Genomic DNA, 25,900 nt, shown 5'->3' with positions numbered 1-25,900 from the left:
GACTTGGGGGAACGCTGGGTGGAAGGAAATTTCTGGCTTCTCTCAGATTCCAGAACTTTTTGTCACCGAAATATGAGGAAAATTTGTTTTTTAGCCAAGTTTTGAGGTTTGCAAAGGATTCTGGGTAACAGAACCTGGTCAGAGCCCCACAAGTCACCGCATCTTGGATTCCCCTAGGTCTCTAGTTTTCAAAAATGCACAGGTTTGGTAGGTTTCTCTAGGTGCCGGCTGAGCTACAGGCCAAAATCTACAGGTAGGCACTTTGCAAAAAACACCTCTGTTTTCTGTAAAAAAATGGGATGTGTCCACGTTGTGTTTTGGGCCATTTCCTTTCGTGGTCGCTAGGCCTACCCACACAAGTGAGGTATCATTTTTATCGGGAGACTTGGGGGAACGCTGGGTGGAAGGAAATTTCTGGCTTCTCTCAGATTCCAGAACTTTCTGTCACAGAAATATGAGGAAAATTTGTTTTTTAGCCAAGTTTTGAGGTTTGCAAAGGATTCTGGGTAACAGAACCTGGTCAGAGCCCCACAAGTCACCCCATCTTGGATTCCCCTAGGTCTCTAGTTGTAAAAAATGCACAGGTTTGGTAGGTTTCACAGGCTGAGCTAGAGGCCAAAATCTACAGGTAGGCACTTTGCAAAAAACACCTCTGTTTTCTGTCAAAAAATGAGGTGTCCACGTTGTGTTTTGGGGCATTTCCTGTTGCGGGCGCTAGGCCTACCCACACAAGTGAGGTATCCTTTTAATCGGGAGACTTGGGGGAACACTGGGTGGAAGGAAATTTGTGGCTCCTCTCAGATTCCCGAACTTTCTGTCACCGAAATATGAGGAAAATATGTTTTTTTAGCCACATTTTGAGGTTTGCAAAGGATTCTGGGTAACAGTACCTGGTCAGAGCCCCACAAGTCACCCCATCTTGGATTCCCATAGGTCTCTAGTTGTAAAAAATGCACAGGTTTGGTAGGTTTCCCTAGGTGCCTGCTGAGCTAGAGGCCAAAATCTACAGGTAGGAACTTTGCAAAAAACACCTCTGTTTTTTGTCAAAAAATGTGATGTGTCCATGTTGTGTTTTGGGGCATTTCCTGTCAGGGGCGCTAGACCTACCCACACAAGTGAGGTATCATTTTTATCGGGAGACTTGGGGGAACGCTGGGTGGAAGGAGATTTGTGGCTCCTCTCAGATTCCAGAACTTTCTGTCACCGAAATGTGAGGAAAACGTGTTTTTTTAGCCAAATTTTGAGGTTTGCAAAGGATTCTGGGTAACAGAACCTGGTCAGAGCCCCACAAGTCACCGCATCTTGGATTCCCCTAGGTCTCTAGTTTTAAAAAATGCACAGGATTGGTAGGTTTCCTTAGGTGCCGGCTGAGCTAGAGGCCAAAATCTACAGGTGGGCACTTTGCAAAAAACACCTCTGTTTTCTGTAAAAAAATGGGATGTGTCCCCGTTGTGTTTTGGGGCATTTACTGTCGCGGGCGCTAGGCCTACCCACACAAGTGAGGTATCATTTTTATTGGGAGACTTGGGGTAACGCTGGGTGGAAGAAAATTTGTGGCTTCTCTCAGATTCCAGAACTTTCTGTCACCGAAATGTGAGCAAAACGTGTTTTTTTTTGCCAAATTTTGAGGTTTGCAAAGGATTCTGGGTAACAGAACGTGGTCAGAGCCCCACAAGTCACCGCATCTTGGATTCCCCTAGGTCTCTAGTTTTCAAAAATGCACAGGATTGGTAGGTTTCCCTAGGTGCCGGCTGAGCTAGAGGCCAAAATCTACAGGTGGGCACTTTGCAAAAAACACCTCTGTTTTCTGTAAAAAAATGGGATGTGTCCCCGTTGTGTTTTGGGGCATTTACTGTCGCGGGCGCTAGGCCTACCCACACAAGTGAGGTATCATTTTAATCGGGAGACTTGGGGGAACGCTGGGTGGAAGGAAATTTGTGGCTCCTCTCAGATTCCTAAACTTTCTGTCACCGAAATGTGAGGAAAACGTGTTTTTTTAGCCAAATTTTGAGGTTTGCAAAGGATTCTGGGTAACAGAACCTGGTCAGAGCCCCACAAGTCACCCCATCTTGGATTCCTGTAGGTCTCTAGTTTAAAAAAATGCACAGGATTGGTAGGTTTCCCTAGGTGCCGGCTGAGCTAGAGGCCAAAATCTACAGGTAGGCACTTTGCAAAAAACACCTCTGTTTTCTGTAAAAAATGTTGTATCCACGTTGTGTTTTGGGGCATTTCCTGTTGCGGGCACTAGGCCTACCCACACAAATGAGGTATCATTTTAATTGGGAGACTTGGGGGAACGCTGGGTGGAAGGAAATTTGTGGCTCCTCTCAGATTCCAGAACTTTCTGTCACCGAAATATGAGGAAAACGTATTTCTTTAGCCACATTTTGAGGTTTGCAAAGGATTCTGGGTAACAGAACCTGGTCAGAGCCCCACAAGTCACCCCATCTTGGATTCCCCTAGGTCTCTAGTTTTCAAAAATACTCAGGTTTGGTAGGTTACTATAGTTACCGGCTGAGCTAGAGGCCAAAATCTACAGGTAGGCACTTTGCAAAAAACACCTTTGTTTTCTGTCAAAAAATGTGATGTGTCCACATTGTCTTTTGGGGCATTTCCTGTCGTGGGCGCTAGGCCTACCCACACAAGTGAGATATAATTTTTATCGGGAGACTTGGGGGAACGCTGGGTGGAAGGGAAGTTGTGGCTCCTCTCAGATTCCAGAAATTTCTGTCACCGAAATGTGAGGAAAACGTGTTCTTTTTGCCACATTTTGAGGTTTGCAAAGGATTCTGGGTAACAGAACCTGGTCAGAGCCCCACAAGTCACCCCATCTTGGATTCCCCTAGGTCTCTAGTTTTCAAAAATGCACAGGATTGGTAGGTTTCCCTAGGTGCCGGCTGAGCTAGAGGCCAAAATCTACATGTAGGCACTTTGCAAAAAACAGCTCTGTTTTCTGTAAAAAAAAATGGGATGTGTCCACGCTGTGTTTTGGGGCATTTCCTGTCGCGGGCGCTGGGCCTACCCACACAAGTGAGGTACCATTTTTATCGGGAGACTTGGGGGAACGCTGGGTGGAAGGAAATATGTGGCTCCTCTCAGATTCCAGAACTTTCTGTCACCGAAATGTGAGGAAAACGTGTTTTTTTAGCCACATTTTGAGGTTTGCAAAGGATTCTGGGTAACAGTACCTGGTCAGAGCTCCACAAGTCCGCCCATCTTGGATTCCCCTAGGTCTCTAGTTTTAAAAAATGCACAGGTTTGGTAGGTTTCCCTAGGTGCCTGCTGAGCTAGAGGCCAAAATCTACAGGTAGGAACTTTGCAAAAAACACCTCTGTTTTCTGTCAAAAAATGTGATGTGTCCATGATGTGTTTTGGGGCATTTCCTATCACAGGCGCTAGGCCTACCCACTCAAGTGAGGTATCATTTTTATCGGGAGACTTGGGGGAACGCTGGGTGGAAGGAAATTTGTGGCTCCTCTCAGATTCCAAAACTTTCTGTCACCGAAATGTGAGGAAAACGTGTTTTTTTAGCCAAATTTTGAGGTTTGCAAAGGATTCTGGGTAACAGAACCTGGTCAGAGCCCCACAAGTCACCCCATCTTGGATTCCTGTAGGTCTCTAGTTTAAAAAAATGCACAGGATTGGTAGGTTTCCCTAGGTGCCGGCTGAGCTAGAGGCCAAAATCTACAAGTAGGCACTTTGCAAAAAACACCTCTGTTTTCTGTAAAAAATGTGGTGTCCACGTTGTGTTTTGGGGAATTTCCTGTTGCGGGCACTAGGCGTACCCACACAAATGAGGTATCATTTTAATTGGGAGACTTGGGGGAACGCTGGGTGGAAGGAAATTTGTGGCTCCTCTCAGATTCCAGAACTTTCTGTCACCGAAATATGAGGAAAACGTATTTCTTTAGCCACATTTTGAGGTTTGCAAAGGATTCTGGGTAACAGAACCTGGTCAGAGCCCCACAAGTCACCCCATCTTGGATTCCCCTAGGTCTCTAGTTTTCAAAAATACACAGGTTTGGTAGGTTACTATAGGTGCCGGCTGAGCTAGAGGCCAAAATCTACAGGTAGGCACTTTGCAAAAAACACATTTGTTTTCTGTCAAAAAATGTGATGTGTCCACATTGTCTTTTGGGGCATTTCCTGTCGTGGGCACTAGGCCTACCCACACAAGTGAGGTATCATTTTTATCGGGAGACTTGGGGAAATCTGGGTGGAAGGGAAGTTGTGGCTCCTCTCAGATTCCAGAAGTTTCTGTCACCGAAATGTGAGGAAAATGTGTTTTTTTACCCAAATCTTGAGGTTTGCAAAGGATTCTGGGTAACAGAACCTTGTCAGAGCCCCACAAGTCACCCCATCTTCGATTCCCCTAGGTCTCTAGTTTTCAAAAGTGCACAGGTTTGGTAGGTTTCTATAGGTGTCGGCTGTGCTAGAGGCCAAAATCTACAGGTATGCACTTTGCAAAAAAAAAAATCTGTTTTCTGACAAACAATGCGATGTGTCCACATTGTGTTTCGGGGCATTTCCTGTCGCGGGCGCTAGGCCTACCCACACAAGTGAGGTATCATTTTTATCGGGAGACTTGGGGGAACGCTGGGTGGAAGGGAAGTTGTGACTCCTCTCAGATTCCAGAAATTTCTGTCACCGAAATGTGAGGAAAACGTGTTCTTTTTGCCACATTTTGAGGTTTGCAAAGGATTCTGGGTAACAGAACCTGGTCAGAGCCCCACAAGTCACCCCATCTTGGATTCCCCTAGGTCTCTAGTTTTCAAAAATGCACAGGATTGGTAGGTTTCCCTAGGTGCCGGTTGAGCTAGAGGCCAAAATCTACAGGTAGGCACTTTGCAAAAAACAGCTCTGTTTTCTGTTAAAAAAAATGGGATGTGTCCACGCTGTGTTTTGGGGCATTTCCTGTCGCGGGCGCTGGGCCTACCCACACAAGTGAGGTACCATTTTTATCGGGAGACTTGGGGGAACGCTGGGTGGAAGGAAATATGTGGCTCCTCTCAGATTCCAGAACTTTCTGTCACCGAAATGTGAGGAAAACGTGTTTTTTTAGCCACATTTTGAGGTTTGCAAAGGATTCTGGGTAACAGTACCTGGTCAGAGCTCCACAAGTCCGCCCATCTTGGATTCCCCTAGGTCTCTAGTTTTAAAAAATGCACAGGTTTGGTAGGTTTCCCTAGGTGCCTGCTGAGCTAGAGGCCAAATTCTACAGGTAGGAACTTTGCAAAAAACACCTCTGTTTTCTGTCAAAAAATGTGATGTGTCCATGTTGTGTTTTGGGGCATTTCCTGTCGCAGGCGCTAGGCCTACCCACTCAAGTGAGGTATCATTTTTATCGGGAGACTTGGGGGAACGCTGGGTGGAAGGAAATTTGTGGCTCCTCTCAGATTCCAGAACTTTCTGTCACCGAAATATGAGGAAAATTTGTTTTTTAGCCACGTTTTGAGGTTTGCAAAGGATTCTGGGTAACAGAACCTGGTCAGAGACCCACAAGTCACCCCATCTTGGATTCCCCTAGGTCTCTAGTTGTAAAAAATGCACAGGTTTGGTAGGTTTCACAGGCTGAGCTAGAGGCCAAAATCTACAGGTAGGCACTTTGGAAAAAACACCTCTGTTTTCTGTCAAAAAATGTGGTGTCCACGTTGTGTTTTGGGGCATTTCCTGTTGCGGGCGCTAGGCCTACCCACACAAGTGAGGTATCATTTTAATCGGGAGACTTGGGGGAACACTGGGTGGAAGGAAATTTGTGGCTCCTCTCAGATTCCAGAACTTTCTGTCACCGAAATATGAGGAAAACGTGTTTTTTTAGGCACATTTTGAGGTTTGCAAAGGATTCTGGGTAACAGTACCTGGTCAGAGCCCCACAAGTCACCCCATCTTGGATTCCCATAGGTCTCTAGTTGTAAAAAATGCACAGGTTTTGTAGGTTTCCCTAGGTGCCTGCTGAGCTAGAGACCAAAATCTACAGGTAGGAACTTTGCAAAAAACACCTCTGTTTTCTGTCAAAAAATGTGATGTGTCCATGTTGTGTTTTGGGGCATTTCCTGTCAGGGGCGCTAGGCCTACCCACACAAGTGAGGTATCATTTTTATCGGGAGACTTTGGGGAACGCTGGGTGGAAGGAAATTTGTGGCTCCTCTCAGATTCCAGAACTTTCTGTCACCGAAATGTGAGGAAAACTTGTTTTTTTAGCCAAATTTTGAGGTTTGCAAAGGATTCTCTGTAACAGAACCTGGTCAGACCCCACAAGTCACCCCATCCTGGATTCCCCTAGGTCTCTAGTTTTAAAAAATGCACAGGTTTGGTAGGTTTCTCTAGGTGCCGGCTGAGCTACAGGCCAAAATCTACAGGTAGGCACTTTGCAAAAAACACCTCTGTTTTCTGTAACAAAATGGGATGTGTCCACGTTGTGTTCTGGGCCATTTCCTTTCGTGGGCGCTAGGCCTACCCACACAAGTGAGGTATCATTTTTATCGGGAGACTTGGGGGAACGCTGGGTGGAAGGAAATTTGTGGCTCCTCTCAGATTCCAGAACTTTCTGTCACCGAAATATGAGGAAAATTTGTTTTTTAGCCAAGTTTTGAGGTTTGCAAAGGATTCTGGGTAACAGAACCTGGTCAGAGCCCCACAAGTCACCCCATCTTGGATTCCCCTAGGTCTCTAGTTGTAAAAAATGCACAGGTTTGGTAGGTTTCACAGGCTGAGCTAGAAACCAAAATCTACAGGTAGGCACTTTGCAAAAAACACCTCTGTTTTCTGTCAAAAAATGTGGTGTCCACGTTGTGTTTTGGGGCATTTCCTGTTGCGGGCGCTAGGCCTACCCACACAAGTGAGGTATCATTTTAATCGGGAGACTTGGGGGAACACTGGGTGGAAGGAAATGTGTGGCTCCTCTCAGATTCCCGAACTTTCTGTCACCAAAATATGAGGAAAACATGTTTTTTTAGCCACATTTTGAGGTTTGCAAAGGATTCTGGGTAACAGTACCTGGTCAGAGCCCCACAAGTCCGCCCATCTTGGATTCCCATAGGTCTCTAGTTGTAAAAAATGCACAGGTTTTGTAGGTTTCCCTAGGTGCCTGCTGAGCTAGAGACCAAAATCTACAGGTAGGAACTTTGCAAAAAACACCTCTGTTTTCTGTCAAAAAATGTGATGTGTCCATGTTGTGTTTTGGGGCATTTCCTGTCAGGGGCGCTAGGCCTACCCACACAAGTGAGGTATCATTTTTATCGGGAGACTTGGGGAACGCTGGGTGGAAGGAAATTTGTGGCTCCTCTCAGATTCCAGAACTTTCTGTCACCGAAATGTGAGGAAAACGTGTTTTTTTAGCCAAATTTTGAGGTTTGCAAATGATTCTGGGTAACAGAACCTGGTCAGAGCCCCACAAGTCACCGCATCTTGGATTCCCCTAGGTCTCTAGTTTTCAAAAATGCACAGGATTGGTAGGTTTCCTTAGGTGCCGGCTGAGCTAGAGGCCAAAATCTACAGGTGGGCACTTTGCAAAAAACACCTCTGTTTTCTGTAAAAAAATCGGATGTGTCCCCGTTGTGTTTTGGGGCATTTACTGTCGCGGGCGCTAGGCCTACCCACACAAGTGAGGTATCATTTTTATTGGGAGACTTGGGGTAACGCTGGGTGGAAGAAAATTTGTGGCTCCTCTCAGATTCCAGAACTTTCTGTCACCGAAATGTGAGCAAAACGAGTTTTTTTGTGCCAAATTTTGAGGTTTGCAAAGGATTCTGGGTAACAGAACTTGGTCAGAGCCCCACAAGTCACCCCATCTTCGATTCCCCTAGGTCTCTAGTTTTCAAAAGTGCACAGGTTTGGTAGGTTTCTATAGGTGCTGGCTGAGCTAGAGGCCAAAATCTACAGGTAGGCACTTTGCAAAAAAAAAATCTGTTTTCTGACAAACAATGCGATGTGTCCACATTGTGTTTCGGGGCATTTCCTGTTGCGGGCGCTAGGCCTACCCACACAAGTGAGGTATCATTTTTATCGGGAGACTTGGGGGAACGCTGGGTGGAAGGGAAGTTGTGGCTCCTCTCAGATTCCAGAAATTTCTGTCACCGAAATGTGAGGAAAACGTGTTCTTTTTGCCACATTTTGAGGTTTGCAAAGGATTCTGGGTAACAGAACCTGGTCAGAGCCCCACAAGTCACCCCATCTTGGATTCCCCTAGGTCTCTAGTTTTCAAAAATGCACAGGATTGGTAGGTTTCCCTAGGTGCCGGCTGAGCTAGAGGCCAAAATCTTCAGGTAGGCACTTTGCAAAAAACAGCTCTGTTTTCTGTAAAAAAAAATGGGATGTGTCCACGCTGTGTTTTGGGGCATTTCCTGTCGCGGGCGCTGGGCCTACCCACACAAGTGAGGTACCATTTTTATCGGGAGACTTGGGGGAACGCTGGGTGGGAGGAAATATGTGGCTCCTCTCAGATTCCAGAACTTTCTGTCACCGAAATGTGAGGAAAACGTGTTTTTTTAGCCACATTTTGAGGTTTGCAAAGGATTCTGGGTAACAGTACCTGGTCAGAGCCCCACAAGTCCGCCCATCTTGGATTCCCATAGGTCTCTAGTTGTAAAAAATGCACAGGTTTTGTAGGTTTCCCTAGGTGCCTGCTGAGCTAGAGACCAAAATCTACAGGTAGGAACTTTGCAAAAAACACCTCTGTTTTCTGTCAAAAAATGAGATGTGTCCCTGTTGTGTTTTGGGGCATTTCCTGTCAGGGGCGCTAGGCCTACCCACACAAGTGAGGTATCATTTTTATCGGGAGACTTGGGGGAACGCTGGGTGGAAGGAAATTTGTGGCTCCTCTCAGATTCCAGAACTTTCTGTCACCGAAATGTGAGGAAAACGTGTTTTTTTAGCTAAATTTTGAGGTTTGCAAAGGATTCTCGGTAACAGAACCTGGTCAGACCCCACAAGTCACCCCATCCTGGATTCCCCTAGGTCTCTAGTTTTCAAAAATGCACAGGTTTGGTAGGTTTCTCTAGGTGCCGGCTGAGCTACAGGCCAAAATCTACAGGTAGGCACTTTGCAAAAAACACCTCTGTTTTCTGTAACAAAATGGGATGTGTCCACGTTGTGTTCTGGGCCATTTCCTTTCGTGGGCGCTAGGCCTACCCACACAAGTGAGGTATCATTTTTATCGGGAGACTTGGGGGAACGCTGGGTGGAAGGAAATTTGTGGCTCCTCTCAGATTCCAGAACTTTCTGTCACCGAAATATGAGGAAAATTTGTTTTTTAGCCAAGTTTTGAGGTTTGCAAAGGATTCTGGGTAACAGAACCTGGTCAGAGCCCCACAAGTCACCCCATCTTGGATTCCCCTAGGTCTCTAGTTGTAAAAAATGCACAGGTTTGGTAGGTTTCACAGGTTGAGCTAGAAGCCAAAATCTACAGGTAGGCACTTTGCAAAAAACACCTCTGTTTTCTGTCAAAAAATGTGGTGTCCACGTTGTGTTTTGGGGCATTTCCTGTTGCGGGCGCTAGGCCTACCCACACAAGTGAGGTATCATTTTAATCGGGAGACTTGGGGGAACACTGGGTGGAAGGAAATGTGTGGCTCCTCTCAGATTCCCGAACTTTCTGTCTCCAAAATATGAGGAAAACATGTTTTTTTAGCCACATTTTGAGGTTTGCAAAGGATTCTGGGTAACAGTACCTGGTCAGAGCCCCACAAGTCACCCCATCTTGGATTCCCATAGGTCTCTAGTTGTAAAAAATGCACAGGTTTTGTAGGTTTCCCTAGGTGCCTGCTGAGCTAGAGACCAAAATCTACAGGTAGGAACTTTGCAAAAAACACCTCTGTTTTCTGTCAAAAAATGTGATGTGTCCATGTTGTGTTTTGGGGCATTTCCTGTCAGGGGCGCTAGGCCTACCCACACAAGTGAGGTATCATTTTTATCGGGAGACTTGGGGGAACGCTGGGTGGAAGGAAATTTGTGGCTCCTCTCAGATTCCAGAACTTTCTGTCACCGAAATGTGAGGAAAACGTGTTTTGTTAGCCAAATTTTGAGGTTTGCAAAGGATTCTGGGTAACAGAACCTGGTCAGAGCCCCACAAGTCACCGCATCTTGGATTCCCCTAGGTCTCTAGTTTTCAAAAATGCACAGGATTGGTAGGTTTCCTTAGGTGCCGGCTGAGCTAGAGGCCAAAATCTACAGGTGGGCACTTTGCAAAAAACACCTCTGTTTTCTGTAAAAAAATCGGATGTGTCCCCGTTGTGTTTTGGGGCATTTACTGTCGCGGGCGCTAGGCCTACCCACACAAGTGAGGTATCATTTTTATTGGGAGACTTGGGGTAACGCTGGGTGGAAGAAAATTTGTGGCTCCTCTCAGATTCCAGAACTTTCTGTCACCGAAATGTGAGCAAAACGAGTTTTTTTGTGCCAAATTTTGAGGTTTGCAAAGGATTCTGGGTAACAGAACTTGGTCAGAGCCCCACAAGTCACCCCATCTTCGATTCCCCTAGGTCTCTAGTTTTCAAAAGTGCACAGGTTTGGTAGGTTTCTATAGGTGCTGGCTGAGCTAGAGGCCAAAATCTACAGGTAGGCACTTTGCAAAAAAAAAATCTGTTTTCTGACAAACAATGCGATGTGTCCACATTGTGTTTCGGGGCATTTCCTGTTGCGGGCGCTAGGCCTACCCACACAAGTGAGGTATCATTTTTATCGGGAGACTTGGGGGAACGCTGGGTGGAAGGGAAGTTGTGGCTCCTCTCAGATTCCAGAAATTTCTGTCACCGAAATGTGAGGAAAACGTGTTCTTTTTGCCACATTTTGAGGTTTGCAAAGGATTCTGGGTAACAGAACCTGGTCAGAGCCCCAGAAGTCACCCCATCTTGGATTCCCCTAGGTCTCTAGTTTTCAAAAATGCACAGGATTGGTAGGTTTCCCTAGGTGCCGGCTGAGCTAGAGGCCAAAATCTTCAGGTAGGCACTTTGCAAAAAACAGCTCTGTTTTCTGTAAAAAAAAATGGGATGTGTCCACGCTGTGTTTTGGGGCATTTCCTGTCGCGGGCGCTGGGCCTACCCACACAAGTGAGGTACCATTTTTATCGGGAGACTTGGGGGAACGCTGGGTGGGAGGAAATATGTGGCTCCTCTCAGATTCCAGAACTTTCTGTCACCGAAATGTGAGGAAAACGTGTTTTTTTAGCCACATTTTGAGGTTTGCAAAGGATTCTGGGTAACAGTACCTGGTCAGAGCTCCACAAGTCCGCCCATCTTGGATTCCCCTAGGTCTCTAGTTTTAAAAAATGCACAGGTTTAGTTGGTTTCACAGGCTGAGCTAGAGGCCCAAATCTACAGGTAGGCACTTTGCAAAAAACACCTCTGTTTTCTGTCAAAAAATGTGGTGTCACCGTTGTGTTGTGGGGCATTTCCTGTTGCGGGCGCTAGGCCTACCCACACAAGTGAGGTATCATTTTAATAGGGAGACTTGGGGAAACGCTGGTTGGAAGGAAATTTGTGGCTCCTCTCAGATTCCAGAACTTTCTGTCACCGAAATATGAGGAAAACATGTTTTTTTAGCCACATTTTGAGGTTTGCAAAGGATTCTGGGTAACAGAACCTGGTCAGAGCCCCACAAGTCACCCCATCTTGGATTCCCATAGGTCTCTAGTTTAAAAAAATGCACAGGTTTGGTAGGTTTCCCTAGGTGCCTGCTGAGCTAGAGGCCAAAATCTACAGATAGGAACTTTGCAAAAAACACCTCTGTTTTCTGTCAAAAAATGTGATGTGTCCATGTTGTGTTTTGGGGCATTTCTTGTCGCAGGCGCTAGGCCTACCCACTCAAGTGAGGTATCATTTTTATCGGGAGACTTGGGGGAACGCTGGGTGGAAGGAAATTTGTGGCTCCTCTCAAATTCTAGAACTTTCTGTCACCGAAATGTGAGGAAAACGTGTTTTTTTAGCCAAATTTTGAGGTTTGCAAAGGATTCTCGGTAACAGAACCTGGTCAGACCCCACAAGTCACCCCATCCTGGATTCCCTTAGGTCTCTAATTTTCAAAAATGCACAGGTTTGGTAGGTTTCTCTAGGTGCCGGCTGAGCTACAGGCCAAAATCTACAGGTAGGCACTTTGCAAAAAACACCTCTGTTTTCTGTAAAAAAATGGGATGTGTCCACATTGTGTTTTGGGCCATTTCCTTTCGTGGGCGCTAGGCCTACCCACACAAGTGAGGTATCATTTTTATCGGAAGACTTGGGGGAACGCTGGGTGGAAGGAAATTTCTGGCTTCTCTCAGATTCCAGAACTTTCTGTCACCGAAATATGAGGAAAATGTGTTTTTTAGCCAAGTTTTGAGGTTTGCAAAGGATTCTGGGTAACAGAACCTGGTCAGAGCCCCACAAGTCACCCCATCTTGGATTCCCCTAGGTCTCTAGTTGTAAAAAATGCACAGGTTTGGTAGGTTTCACAGGCTGAGCTAGAGGCCAAAATCTACAGGTAGGCACTTTGCAAAAAACACCTCTGTTTTCTGTCAAAAAATTTGGTGTCCACGTTGTGTTTTGGGGCATTTCCTGTTGCAGGCGCTAGGCCTACCCACACAAGTGAGGTATCATTTTAATCGGGAGACTTGGGGGAACACTGGGTGGAAGGAAATTTGTGGCTCCTCTCAGATTCCAGAACTTTCTGTCACTGAAATATGAGGAAAACATGTTTTTTTAGCCACATTTTGAGGTTTGCAAAGGATTCTGGGTAACAGTACCTGGTCAGAGCCCCACAAGTCACCCCATCTTGGATTCCCATAGGTCTCTAGTTGTACAAAATGCACAGGTGTGGTAGGTTTCCCTAGGTGCCTGCTGAGCTAGAGGCCAAAATCTACAGGTAGGAACTTTGCAAAAAACACCTCTGTTTTCTGTCAAAAAATGTGATGTGTCCATGTTGTGTTTTGGGGCATTTCCTGTCGCAGGCGCTAGGCCTACCCACACAAGTGAGGTATCATTTTTATCGGGAGACTTGGGGGAACGCTGGGTGGAAGGAAATTTGTGGCTCCTCTCAGATTCCAGAACTTTCTGTCACCGAAATGTGAGGAAAACATATTTTTTAAGCCAAATTTTGAGGTTTGCAAAGGATTCTGGGTAACAGAACCTGGTCAGAGCCCCACAAGTCACCCCATCTTGGATTCCCCTAGGTCTCTAGTTTTCAGAAATGCACAGGTTTGGTAGGTTTCTCTAGGTGTCGGCTGAGCTACAGGCCAAAATCTACAGGTAGGCACTTTGCAAAAAACACCTCTGTTTTCTGTCAAAAAATGTGATGTGTCCACATTGTGTTTCGGGGCATTTCCTGTCGCGGGCGCTAGGCCTACCCACACAAGTGAGGTATCATTTTTATTGGGAGACTTGGGGGAACGCTGGGTGGAAGAAAATTTGTGGCTCCTCTCAGATTCCAGAACTTTCTGTCACCGAAATGTGAGCAAAATGTGTTTTTTTTTGCCAAATTTTGAGGTTTGCAAAGGATTCTGGGTAACAGAACCTGGTCAGAGCCCCACAAGTTACCCCATCTTGGATTCCCCTAGGTCTCTAGTTTTCAAAAATTCACAGGATTGGTAGTTTTCCCTAGGTGCCGGCTGAGCTAGAGGCCGAAATCTACAGGTAGGCATTTTGCAAAAAACACCTCTGTTTTCTGTAAAAAAAATGGGATATGTCCACATTGTGTTTTGGGGCATTTCCTGTTGCAGGCGCTAGGCCTACCCACACAAGTGAGGTATCATTTTAATCGGGAGACTTGGGGGAACACTGGGTGGAAGGAAATTTGTGGCTCCTCTCAGATTCCAGAACTTTCTGTCACTGAAATATGAGGAAAACATGTTTTTTTAGCCACATTTTGAGGTTTGCAAAGGATTCTGGGTAACAGTACCTGGTCAGAGCCCCACAAGTCACCCCATCTTGGATTCCCATAGGTCTCTAGTTGTACAAAATGCACAGGTGTGGTAGGTTTCCCTAGGTGCCTGCTGAGCTAGAGGCCAAAATCTACAGGTAGGAACTTTGCAAAAAACACCTCTGTTTTCTGTCAAAAAATGTGATGTGTCCATGTTGTGTTTTGGGGCATTTCCTGTCGCAGGCGCTAGGCCTACCCACACAAGTGAGGTATCATTTTTATCGGGAGACTTGGGGGAACGCTGGGTGGAAGGAAATTTGTGGCTCCTCTCAGATTCCAGAACTTTCTGTCACCGAAATGTGAGGAAAACATATTTTTTAAGCCAAATTTTGAGGTTTGCAAAGGATTCTGGGTAACAGAACCTGGTCAGAGCCCCACAAGTCACCCCATCTTGGATTCCCCTAGGTCTCTAGTTTTCAGAAATGCACAGGTTTGGTAGGTTTCTCTAGGTGTCGGCTGAGCTACAGGCCAAAATCTACAGGTAGGCACTTTGCAAAAAACACCTCTGTTTTCTGTCAAAAAATGTGATGTGTCCACATTGTGTTTCGGGGCATTTCCTGTCGCGGGCGCTAGGCCTACCCACACAAGTGAGGTATCATTTTTATTGGGAGACTTGGGGGAACGCTGGGTGGAAGAAAATTTGTGGCTCCTCTCAGATTCCAGAACTTTCTGTCACCGAAATGTGAGCAAAATGTGTTTTTTTTTGCCAAATTTTGAGGTTTGCAAAGGATTCTGGGTAACAGAACCTGGTCAGAGCCCCACAAGTTACCCCATCTTGGATTCCCCTAGGTCTCTAGTTTTCAAAAATTCACAGGATTGGTAGTTTTCCCTAGGTGCCGGCTGAGCTAGAGGCCGAAATCTACAGGTAGGCATTTTGCAAAAAACACCTCTGTTTTCTGTAAAAAAAATGGGATATGTCCACATTGTGTTTTGGGGCATTTCCTGTCAGGGGCGCTAGGCCTACCCACACAAGTGAGGTATCATTTTTATCGGGAGACTTGGCGGAACGCTGGGTGGAAGGAAATTTGTTGCTCCTCTCAGATTCCAGAACTTTCTGTCACCGAAATGTGAGGAAAACGTGTTTTTTAGCCACATTTTGAGGTTTGCAAAGGATTCTGGGTAACAGAACCTGGTTAGTGCCCCTCAAGTCACCCCATCTTGGATTCCCCTAGGTCTCTAGTTTTCAAAAATGCACAGGTTTGGTAGGTTTCCCTAGGTGCCGGCTGAGCTAGAGGCCAAAATCTACAGGTAGGCACTTTGCAAAAAACACCTCAGTTTTCTGTAAAAAAATGGGATGTGTCCCCGTTGTGTTTTGGGGCATTTACTGTCGCGAGCGCTAGGCCTACCCACACAAGTGAGGTATCATTTTTATCGGGAGACTTGGGGGAACGCTGGGTGGGAGGAAATCTGTCGCTCCTCTCAGATTCCAGAACTTTCTGTCACCGAAATATGTGGAAAACATGTTTTTTTAGCCACATTTTGAGGTTTGCAAAGGATTCTGGGAAACAGAACCTGGTCAGAGCCCCACAAGTCAACCCATCTTGGATTCCCCTAGGTCTCTAGTTTAAAAAAATGCACAGGTTTGGTAGGTTTCACAGGCTGAGCTAGAGGCCAAAACCTACAGGTAGGCACTTTGCAAAAAACACCTCTGTTTTCTGTCAAAAAATGTGGTGTCCACGTTGTGTTTTGGGGTATTTCCTGTTGCGGGCGCTAGGCCTACCCACACAAGTGAGGTATCATTTTAATCGGGAGATTTGGGGTAACGCTGGGTGGAAGGGAAGTTGTGGCTCCTCTCAGATTCCAGAACTTTCTGTCACCGAAATATGAGGAAAACTTATTTTTTTAGCTAAATTTTGAGGTTTGCAAAGGATTCTGGGTAACAGAACCTGGTCAGAGCCCCACAAGTCACCCCATCTTGGATTCCTCTAGGTCTCTAGTTTTCAGTAATGCACAGGTTTGGTAGGTTTCTATAGGTGCCGGCTGAGCTAGGTGCCAAAATCTACAGGTAGGCACTTTGCAAAAAACACCTTTGTTTTCTGTCAAAAAATGTGATGTATCCACATTGTGTTTTGGGGGTATTTCCTGTCGCGGGCGCTAGGCCTACCCACACAAGTGAGGTATCATTTTTATCGGTAGACTTGGGGGAACGCTGGGTGGAAGGGAAGTTGTGGTTCCTCTCAGATTCCTGGACTTTCTGTCACCGAAATGTGAGGAAAATGTGTTCTTTTTGCCACATTTTGAGGTTTGCAAAGGATTCTGGGTAACAGAACCTGGTCAGAGCCCCACAAGTCACCCCATCTGGATTCCCCTAGGTCTCTAGTTTTCAAAAATGCACAGGATTGGTAGGTTTCCCTAGGTGCCGGCTGAGCTAGAGGCCAAAATCTACAGGTAGGCACTTTGCAAAAAACACCTGTTTTCTGTCAAAAAATGGGATGTGTCCCTGTTGTGTTTTGGGGCATTTGCTGTCACGGGCGCTAGGCCTACCCACACAAGTGAGGTATCATTGTTATCGGGAGACTTGGGGGAACGCTGGGTGGAAGGAAATGTGTGGCTCCTCTCAGATTCCAGAACTTTCTGTCACCAAAATATGAGGAAAACGTGTTTTTTTAGCCACATTTTGAGGTTTGCAAAGGATTCTGGGTAACAGAACCTGGTCAGAGCCCCACAAGTCACCCCATCTTGAATTCCCCTAGGCCTCTAGTTTTCAAAAATGCACAGGTTTGGTAGGTTTCCCTAGGTGCCGGCTGAGCTAGAGGCCAAAATCTACAGGTAGGCCCTTTGCAAAAAACACCTCTGTTTTCTGTAAAAAAATGTGATGTGCCCACGTTGTGTTTTGGGGCATTTCCTGTCGCAGGCGCTAGGCCTACCCACACAAGTGAGGTATCATTTTTATCGGGAGACTTGGGGAAACGCTGGGTGGAAGGAAAGTTGTGGCTCCTCTCAGATTCCAGAACTTTCTGTCACCAAAATATGAGGAAAACGTGTTTTTTTAGCCACATTTTGAGGTTTGCAAAGGATTCTGGGTAACAGAACCTGGTCAGAGCCCCACAAGTCACCCCATCTTGGATTCCCCTAGGTCTCTAGTTTTCAAAAATGCACAGGATTGGTAGGTTTCCCTAGGTGCCGGCTGAGCTAGAGGCCAAAATCTACAGGTAGGCACTTTGCAAAAAACACCTGTTTTCTGTCAAAAAATGGGATGTGTCCCTGTTGTGTTTTGGGGCATTTGCTGTCACGGGCGCTAGGCCTACCCACACAAGTGAGGTATCATTGTTATCGGGAGACTTGGGGGAACGCTGGGTGGAAGGAAATTTGTGGCTCCTCTCAGATTCCAGAACTTTCTGTCTCCAAAATATGAGGAAAACGTGTTTTTTTAGCCACATTTTGAGGTTTGCAAAGGATTCTGGGTAACAGAACCTGGTCAGAGCCCCACAAGTCACCCCATCTTGGATTCCCCTAGGCCTCTAGTTTTCAAAAATGCACAGGATTGGTAGGTTTCCCTAGGTGGCGACTGAGCTAGAGGCCAAAATCTACAGGTAGGCACTTTGCAAAAAACACCTCTGTTTTCTGTCAAAAAATGGGATGTGTCCCTGTTGTGTTTTGGGGCATTTCCTGTCGCAGGCGCTAGGCCTACCCACACAAGTGAGGTATCATTTTTATCGGGAGACTTGGGGAAACGCTGGGTGGAAGGGAAGTTGTGGCTCCTCTCAGATTCCAGAACTTTCTGTCATCGAAATGTGAGCAAAACGTGTTTTTTTTGCCAAATTATGAGGTTTGCAAAGGATTCTGGGTAACAGAACCTGGTCAGAGCCCCACAAGTCACCCCATCTTGGATTCCCCTAGGTCTCTAGTTTTCAAAAATGCACAGGATTGGTAGGTTTCCCTAGGAGCCGGCTGAGCTAGAGGCCAAAATCTACAGGTAGGCACTTTGCAAAAAACACCTCTGTTTTCTGTAAAAAAATGGGATGTGTCCACATTGTGTTTTGGGGCATTTCCTGTCACGGGCGCTAGGCCTACCCACACAAGTGAGGTATCATTTTTATCGGGAGACTTGGCGGAATACTGGGTGGAAGGAAATTTGTGGCTCCTCTCAGATTCCAGAACTTTCTGTCACCGAATTGTGAGCAAAACGTGTTTTTTTAGCCAAATTTTGAGGTTTGCAAAGGATTTCTGGGTAACAGAACCTGGTCAGAGCCCCACAAGTCACCCCATCTTGGATTCCCCTAGGTCTCTAGTTTTCAAAAATTCACAGGATTGGTAGGTTTCCCTAGGTGCCGGCTGAGCTAGAGGCCAAAATCTACAGGTAGGCAGTTTGCAAAAAACAGCTCTGTTTTCGGTAAAAAAATGGGATGTGTCCACGTTGTGTTTTGGGGCATTTCCTGTCACTGGCGCTAGGCCTACCCACACAAGTGAGGTATCATTTTTATCGGGAGACTTGAGGGAACGCTGGGTGGAAATAAATTTGTGGCTCCTCTCAGATTCCAGAACTTTCTGTCACCGAAATGTGAGGAAAACGTGTTTTTTTAGCCAAATTTTGAGGTTTGCAAATGATTCTGGATAACAGAACCTGGTCAGAGCCCCACAAGTCACCCCATCTTGGATTCCCCTAGGTCTCTAGTTTTAGAAAATGCACTTCCTGTCGCGGGCGCTAGGCCTACCCACACAAGTGAGGTATCATTTTTATCGGGACACTTGTGGGAACATAGAATAGCAAAACAAGTGTTATTGCCCCTTGTCTTTCTCTACATTTTTTCCTTCCAAATATAAGAGAGTGTGCAAAAAAGACGTCTATTTGAGAAATGCCCTGTAATTCACATGCTAGTATGGGCACCCCGGAATTCAGAGATGTGCATATAACCACTGCTCCTCAACACCTTATCTTGTGCCCATTTTGGAAATACAAAGGTTTTCTTGATAGCTATTTTTCACTCTTTATATTTCAGCAGATGAATTGCTGTATACCCGGTATAGAATGAAAACCCACTGCAGAGTGCAGCTCATTTATTGGCTCGGGGTATTTAGGGTTCTTGATGAACCTACAAGCCCTATATATCCCCGCAACCAGAAGAGACCAGCAGACGTGAACGTATAATGCTTTAAAAAATCTGACATTGCAGGAAAAAGTTACAGAGTAAAACGTAGAGAAAAATTGCTGTGTTTTTTTCACCTCAATTTCAATATTTGTTTTTTCAGTTGTTATTTTCTGTAGGAAACCCTTGTAGGATCTACTCAAATTACCCCTTGCTGAATTCAGAATGTTGTCTAATTTTCAGAAATGTTTAGGTTTCTGGGATCCAGCATAGGTTTCACGCCCATTTCTGTCACTGACTGGAATGATTCTGAAAGCACAAAAAATCATAAAAAATGGGGTATGTCCCAGTAAAATGCCAAAATTATGTTGAAAATTTGGGTTTTCTGATTCAAGTCTGCCTGTTTCTGAAAGCTGGGAAGCAGGTGATTTTAGCACTGCAAGCCCTTTGTTGATGCCATTTTCAGGGAAAAAAGCACAAGCCTTCTTCTGCAGCCCCTTTTTCTCATTTAAAAAAAAAAACTAAACTTTCACTGTATTTTGGCTAATTTCTTGGCCTCCTTCAGGGGACCCTACAAAGTCTGGGTACTTCTAGAATCCCTAGGATGTTGGAAAAAAGGACGCAAATTTGGCTTGGCTAGCTTATGTGGACAAAAAGTTATGAGGGCCTAAGCGCAAACTGTCCCAAATAGCCAAATAAAAGGCCTGGCACAGGAGGGAGAAAAGGCCTGGCAGCGAAGGGGTTAAAAGGCCATTAGCTCTGTCTATGTGTGTTGGAAATGCAGCACGCATAGAAAAAGTAAAAAAATAGGAGAAAATATGGCATTTCACTTCGTTGCACCATGCTAACGCCACCACTGGGGTGGTGTTATATTTTGGCGATGCCTCTGGTTTACGAAAACTCGTAAATCTGAGGCACTGTCAAAATGCAATGGGTGTTGCTGTGGCATGCTCACAGCAGCTCCCATTGCACACCCCTGCTAAGCAATGTGCTGCATATGAAGGGGCCCTTTTTACAAGGTGGCGTTAAGCCACGATAAGTCACTTAGCGGCCCCTTGTAAATCCGGCGCAAGGCAATAGTGCATCACTAAGGGTTCCTAAATATGCCCCTAAATACCTTGTGAGTTTGCCCCTTGTGTTATGCACAATGCTACACGGAATATACAAATACAACCTTGGGTCTGTAACATGTCACTGAGCCTCCTGTAGCAAGTAAATTATGTGCCATGTCAACAGCCACCACAATCCAAGATTGCCATGTCACTATCTCATTGCAGAGGATAATGCCTTACCTCCTGCCAACCTGCCTGTCCTGGATTTTACAGATGACATGGATGACCAGCTGCTGACCATAAATGAAGAGACGCTCCAGGATGTCCTAGGATCCCTCCGGACACCACCTCCAGTCACAGGGAGGACAAACAGCATTGGGGGGTCTCCACATGAACCACCCAGCTGCCAACACACAGCACCAGCCAGTCATGACACAACCATGGACTCCAATGAACCAGACATCACTTTCCAGAGGACAGAGGTAAGCGTCCAGTGGGAGCTGACCAGGCAGGTATGTGTGGAAATGGAGATTGTGGCAGGCAGCCTAGAGGGAGTGCAGAGGTGCCTCAGTCCAATTAAGGACAACTCAGCAGCCATCAGAGGCTCCCACTCCCCGCTACATGGACTCCAGCAGTCCCTGGCCAACATAGCTGCTGTCATGAGGCAGAGGCTTCAACAATTGCTCTCCCAAAGTGGCAGCAGCAAGATAGACAACAGACTCAGGCCTATACAGAATACCCTGGAGTCCATACAGCAGGAAGTGGCCTCCCTCAGGGAAAACCTGGCTGCGTACGACTGTGGTGTTGCTGCAGTGTTGAGAAATCAGCACTTCCTCTTTGCTGCAGTGATGCCTTATGTGTTTCCTCAAATGGCAGCTGCCAGGCCTTTGACATCACACCTGCATCCCCTGATGTGTGTGTGTGGCTCCCTCAACAACAGCACTACTCATAGCACAGGAGGCACCACACACATCAGAGGACGAAGATGTGGAAAGAACAACATTTACAAGGAAAACCACCCGGTAGCACCAGTCTGTGCCACATGGACAGTATCTCCTTAGTTATGTGCTTAAGATCATGCCAGTGCTGTGACAACAGGAAATGTGCCCTGTTCACTCAACCACTGTTGACTTGGCAGCTATGGACTATCATTGTCTCACATCTTACCTGTTGGCAATTTGGACACTTCCTCACTAATGCACACTTCTCCTAACCATGTCTCATGACTTGTCCCTCACCCCTGGACTCTGATTGTACAAATGGCTAAGGATCTCTCATAGGGTCTGTGAACTGGCACCTTGTTCACATGTAAAATATCTACGTTTACTGTGATCCATCAACTCAGCTAAATGAATGCATTATGTGAAGCCAAGTCAATGAGTACAGAACATAATTCCATGAGTACATTACTGTCAAACACAAAGCCATACACCAGGATCCCAACATGAAAAAGGTGAATGATGGTGTTGTGAGCTACAACCCACTTACAGAGTTTTCAATACATGTATTGAACAGATATCCTTGGAAGTTCACATATGGCATGTATGGGTCTGAACCAAGTCGATGGTAATTTACCCAGATGGGAACAACCAGTACAACTAATATGTGTGGTTCAGAAGAGGTTAATCTAATCAGTGATGGGCATCTGTCAGTGTTGCAGAATACAGCCCCAAATTTGACGATTGTCATGTGTGCCACACTTTCCAACAATGATACTGCTAGACCCAGGGGCAGAGCTTGACTGCCTAAGATGGTGGCTGCTTAGAGCTGGAGCTCCGAGCCGGCCCGCCTAAGATCCTGACTATACCAGGCTGTTGGGGGGCCCCCCATGATATGTTGAGCAGGTGGGGGCCCGTTAGCCAGAGGAGACCCGGGAGACTGAGTCCCTGGAGGAGCAGGGTGCTGCCATGAGCCGCCGGAGCTGGGTGGGCGCCCCGGCCGGCCTACCGCATGGGCTGCGTGTTCGGGGAGCAGCTGCCGGCGTGGAAACACGTGCGGTGCTTATGCGCGCCGCCGAACTTGGCGAGGACCTCGGAGCTGAAGCGGAGCAATGGGGAGCAGTGCACCGCCCCCGGCTGCGATCGGAGAGGCGCTGGTGGTGGGGCCCGGCTGGCCCTCGGAGGACCCCCGGGGGTGCCGGGTGCCGTTGCTGACTCCGCTTGCCGTGCGGGCACATCAGAGGTCTGGCGCTGTCCCAACGAGAGACGCGCTGGTCTGCCCTGTGTGTGGCTGAAGAGGCACTGGGAGTGCGGCCCCGATCGGATCCCCATAATACGCCCTGGTGGTGCTGCAGAGGAAGGCAGCCCCTCACGGGAGTGGAAGGGAGGAGCGTGGGGTGCCTGAAATGAGGTGAGGAGATAGTGAGGTGGTCGAGGGAGACCCCTGGACTCTGCGGCCCCCTACGCAGGGAGGCGTTGGTGGTGGAGGCCCCCCCAAGGAGCGTGAACAGCAGGGGTGTCCCTTGCCCCTCCCTCCCCTACAGACATTGGAGGGTCTGATCTGAGGGTGCCTGGAGTCGGGCGCAGGGCTGTGGCTACCCCCCTAACATTCCCCGCATGGCAGGCAGCCCCGTTCAGGTGGAGATGGGAGATGCTGGCGCAGAAATGGCTGTGATAGCGCAGGCCTGACCCTCATGTGACGCATTGACTGGGAGAACTACTTCACTGTGTATAGGGGTCTGAGAACGGAGGATCGCTGGTGCTTTACGCTGTGATGCTCATCCACATTACTGGACATTAGACAGAGGTGAGTCCCGGCTGCTCCCAGAGCCTAACTGACTATGGGAAAACTCAGGCACAAAATATAGGGAATGCCCCAGGCAAAGCAGGGGCATGTCCGCCAGTTGGCTATAGGTGAACCTGAGGCGAGTACAGTGCCCACCACAATGCAGGATACCCTGAATAAGATCCTTGGGGTGATTGAAGACACTAAGCTAACTCTGAGTCAGGAAATTGGAAAGGTCTCCTCTGAACTAAGTCACTTACGAACAGATCACCACAGACTAGAAGACAGGGTAGAAGCTACTGAAACATCCCTGGCAGAGCTGCAGCCCGCACACCAGGCCCTCCGGGCTCAGGTCACCTGTCTATCTGAGCGGGTTCAGGTATTGGATCATCGTGCGGAAGACACGTAGGGCTGCAGTCGGCGCAATAACATACAAATTGTTGGAATGCCTGAAGGCATTGAGGGCACTGATGCAGTGGCCCACCTACAAACCTGGCTGCCCACTATTATGAATGAACACCCCCTCATGCCCTTTTGTGTCCTGGAGACAGCGCACCGAGTCCCGACTCGTAGGCCAGAGCCAGGAAGACCGCCCGACCGATAGTAGCAAAGCTTCCACATTACAGAGACCGCGACTTGCTGTTACAGACGGCCTGCGAGACAGGCCCCTTCCAGGTGGAAGGTGCCCGTGCCACTTTTTTCACAGACTTTACATTGGCATGCCACCTTCCTGGAGGTGAAATGAGCCCTGCGGGAGGAGGGGCTCCGTTATTCTTTGCTGTTTCCATCTAAATTGAAGATTATACTGGATGGCACCACACACTTCTTCCAGGAAACTGATGAAGTGTGGACATGGCTGGAGTCCTACTGAGTGGGCACTGCAGGCCCCAAACAAGTGGAGCGCAAACAACCTCGTCGTCGTGCAAGAGAAGACACACCAAAGACTCTCTAGGTGACCGCCAGGTGACAAAACCCACAAGCCAACAGGCGCACCAGGGGAAGAGAGCTGCGCTGCAGGCGGCAGCCTCCCTGATGGAGGCGAGAAGCTCCAAGTATGTTCAGAGATCAGAGCCTGAGTCCTTGAATGGAGAGGACTCCACGGATGTAGAATCAGTGTCTAGTGTGGTGGAGGGCCTCCCCCACGTGACACCTCAGACGTCAGATGACATCGTTTGAGTCTGGGGGGCCTACATACTCTCAGCCCTGTTGCTCCCATACGGCTCAGAGGCAGGCCGGCGGGGCACTGGTGGACCATTTTTGTGCTCCGTGTCTGCCCCCAGATCACCCACCGGACGATCCAGTCAGATGATGACATCACTTGTTCATAGACTGGTTATCATGGTTTGGGCAGGCAGCAGTTGCTTGTCTGCTCTTGGGATGGGGATTTGGGGATTGTTAGTATTGCCTGTTTTAGCCTGTGATCCCTTAGACATGTGTGATGTGCTACTGCAATGGTCATTAGGGAGCTGTGTGAGAGGGAGGTACGAGTTCCCTGACGGACCTCTAGGAGGATATGGCTGTGACACGTCCTTTTTCTAAAATACTGTCTTGGGATGTCAGGGGTATGGGTTCGATTGCGAAACAACACAAGATACTTTCCTATATGAAGCGCAGGGGGGTACAAACTGTCATGTTGCAGGAATCTCACCTCACACAGGTGGAAGCAGATCGCCTTTATCAGCGTTGGCGGGGGCAGTTGTTTGCAACCACATACTCGGCCTATGCAAGAGGGGTGGCGGTGTGGGTGAGAGCAGGGGTCCCCTTTGAGCCCATTAATATTGACACAGTAAAGGAGGGACAATATATATTAGTAGAGGGGCGACTGTATGGCAGGCCGCTGGTCCTAGGCAGGATATATGCCCTGAATCAGGACCAACTTCAGCTCCTACACACATTATCTGCCCGGTTGGCACATTTTGCTAATGTTCCGTTCTTAATTGGGGGAGACTTCAATGGGGTACTGGACCCTGACCTGGACTGGTCTACCGCCCCGCTGCGGGGGGGGCAGCCACTGTCAGAGTGGCCAAGGGCATGTCAACCCGGATCTCACATTGGGACCTGGTAGCTATCTGGCACCTTCAGAACCCTCTTGGTAGAGACTACTCATATTATTCCCACCTCTACCATGTGCACACTAGAATTGACAGAATGCTCTCCTCAACCTCTCTTAGCGAATCAGCTATGCACTCTGAATACTTGGGCCAGACTGTATCTGATCATAGTCTGCTACTGATCCATCTAACCACAATGGAGACTCGCTAACCTGTCCCGACGTGGCGCTTGCACCCAGTAGTGTTGGAAGATGATGTATTCCGCACAGCACTACTAAATAGGTTGTCCGAATATTTGACACTGAACCCGGGCTCAGTGTCCAGTAGAGGCATTGAATGGGAAGCCTTAAAGGTAGTGGTGCGGGCCATTGCCTTGGGCAGAAGGTGGGCATCCAACGGGACCTTGAACGGGACATTTAGCACTTAGAGGATGAATTACATAGAAGCGACATTGACCTAGATGGTTCACCAGAAACAAAGGCAAAACTGCTGGAGCTCAGGGAGAAATACTCATCGGTGCTAGAACGCCTTAGATGCCATGACTATAGGACCTATCCGTCCAAAGTGCATGACGAGGAAGAGAAAGCTACGAGGCTACTGGCATTGGGGGGACACCGATCGCCCGCCTATTGACTAGGGAGGGAAATATTATTTACACACCTACTCAGATCAATGCTGAGTTCATGGCTTACTATAAATCCTTGTATAACTCCATTCACGTGGACTCAGCTACCGTAAGGGAGAGCTTTCTGTCTGCACTGCCTCGGACTGTTCTGACTGACGAGGATAGGGAGGGACTGGGTGTACAGGTCTCCGTAGGGGAGATTAAGGCAGCCATTAAAACGCTAGCGGCAGGTAAGACTCCGGGTGCTGATGGCTTGCCCTCGGAGTTCTATAAATTGGGCTGTGATGCCCTGGCCCCTAGATTGGTGGAGATGTATGCCGAAGCCTATGAGACCAAACTGTTGCCGGCCACGACCAGAGAAGCCATAGTGATCCCATTACCCAACACTACGCAGGTTGACAGGAGGGTTACTGACTTCAGGCCTCTGTCCATGCTCAACACTGACTTCACGATCCTTAGTAAAGCCCTTGCTGCAAGACTGCTGCCCCACATGAACGCCCTCATACATGGGGACCAGAGTGGGGTCATTCCCAC

Source organism: Pleurodeles waltl, chromosome 1_1 (assembly GCF_031143425.1).
Source record: "Pleurodeles waltl isolate 20211129_DDA chromosome 1_1, aPleWal1.hap1.20221129, whole genome shotgun sequence".
Taxonomy (NCBI): Eukaryota; Metazoa; Chordata; class Amphibia; order Caudata; family Salamandridae; genus Pleurodeles; species Pleurodeles waltl.
This window is presented reverse-complemented; position numbering follows the sequence as displayed.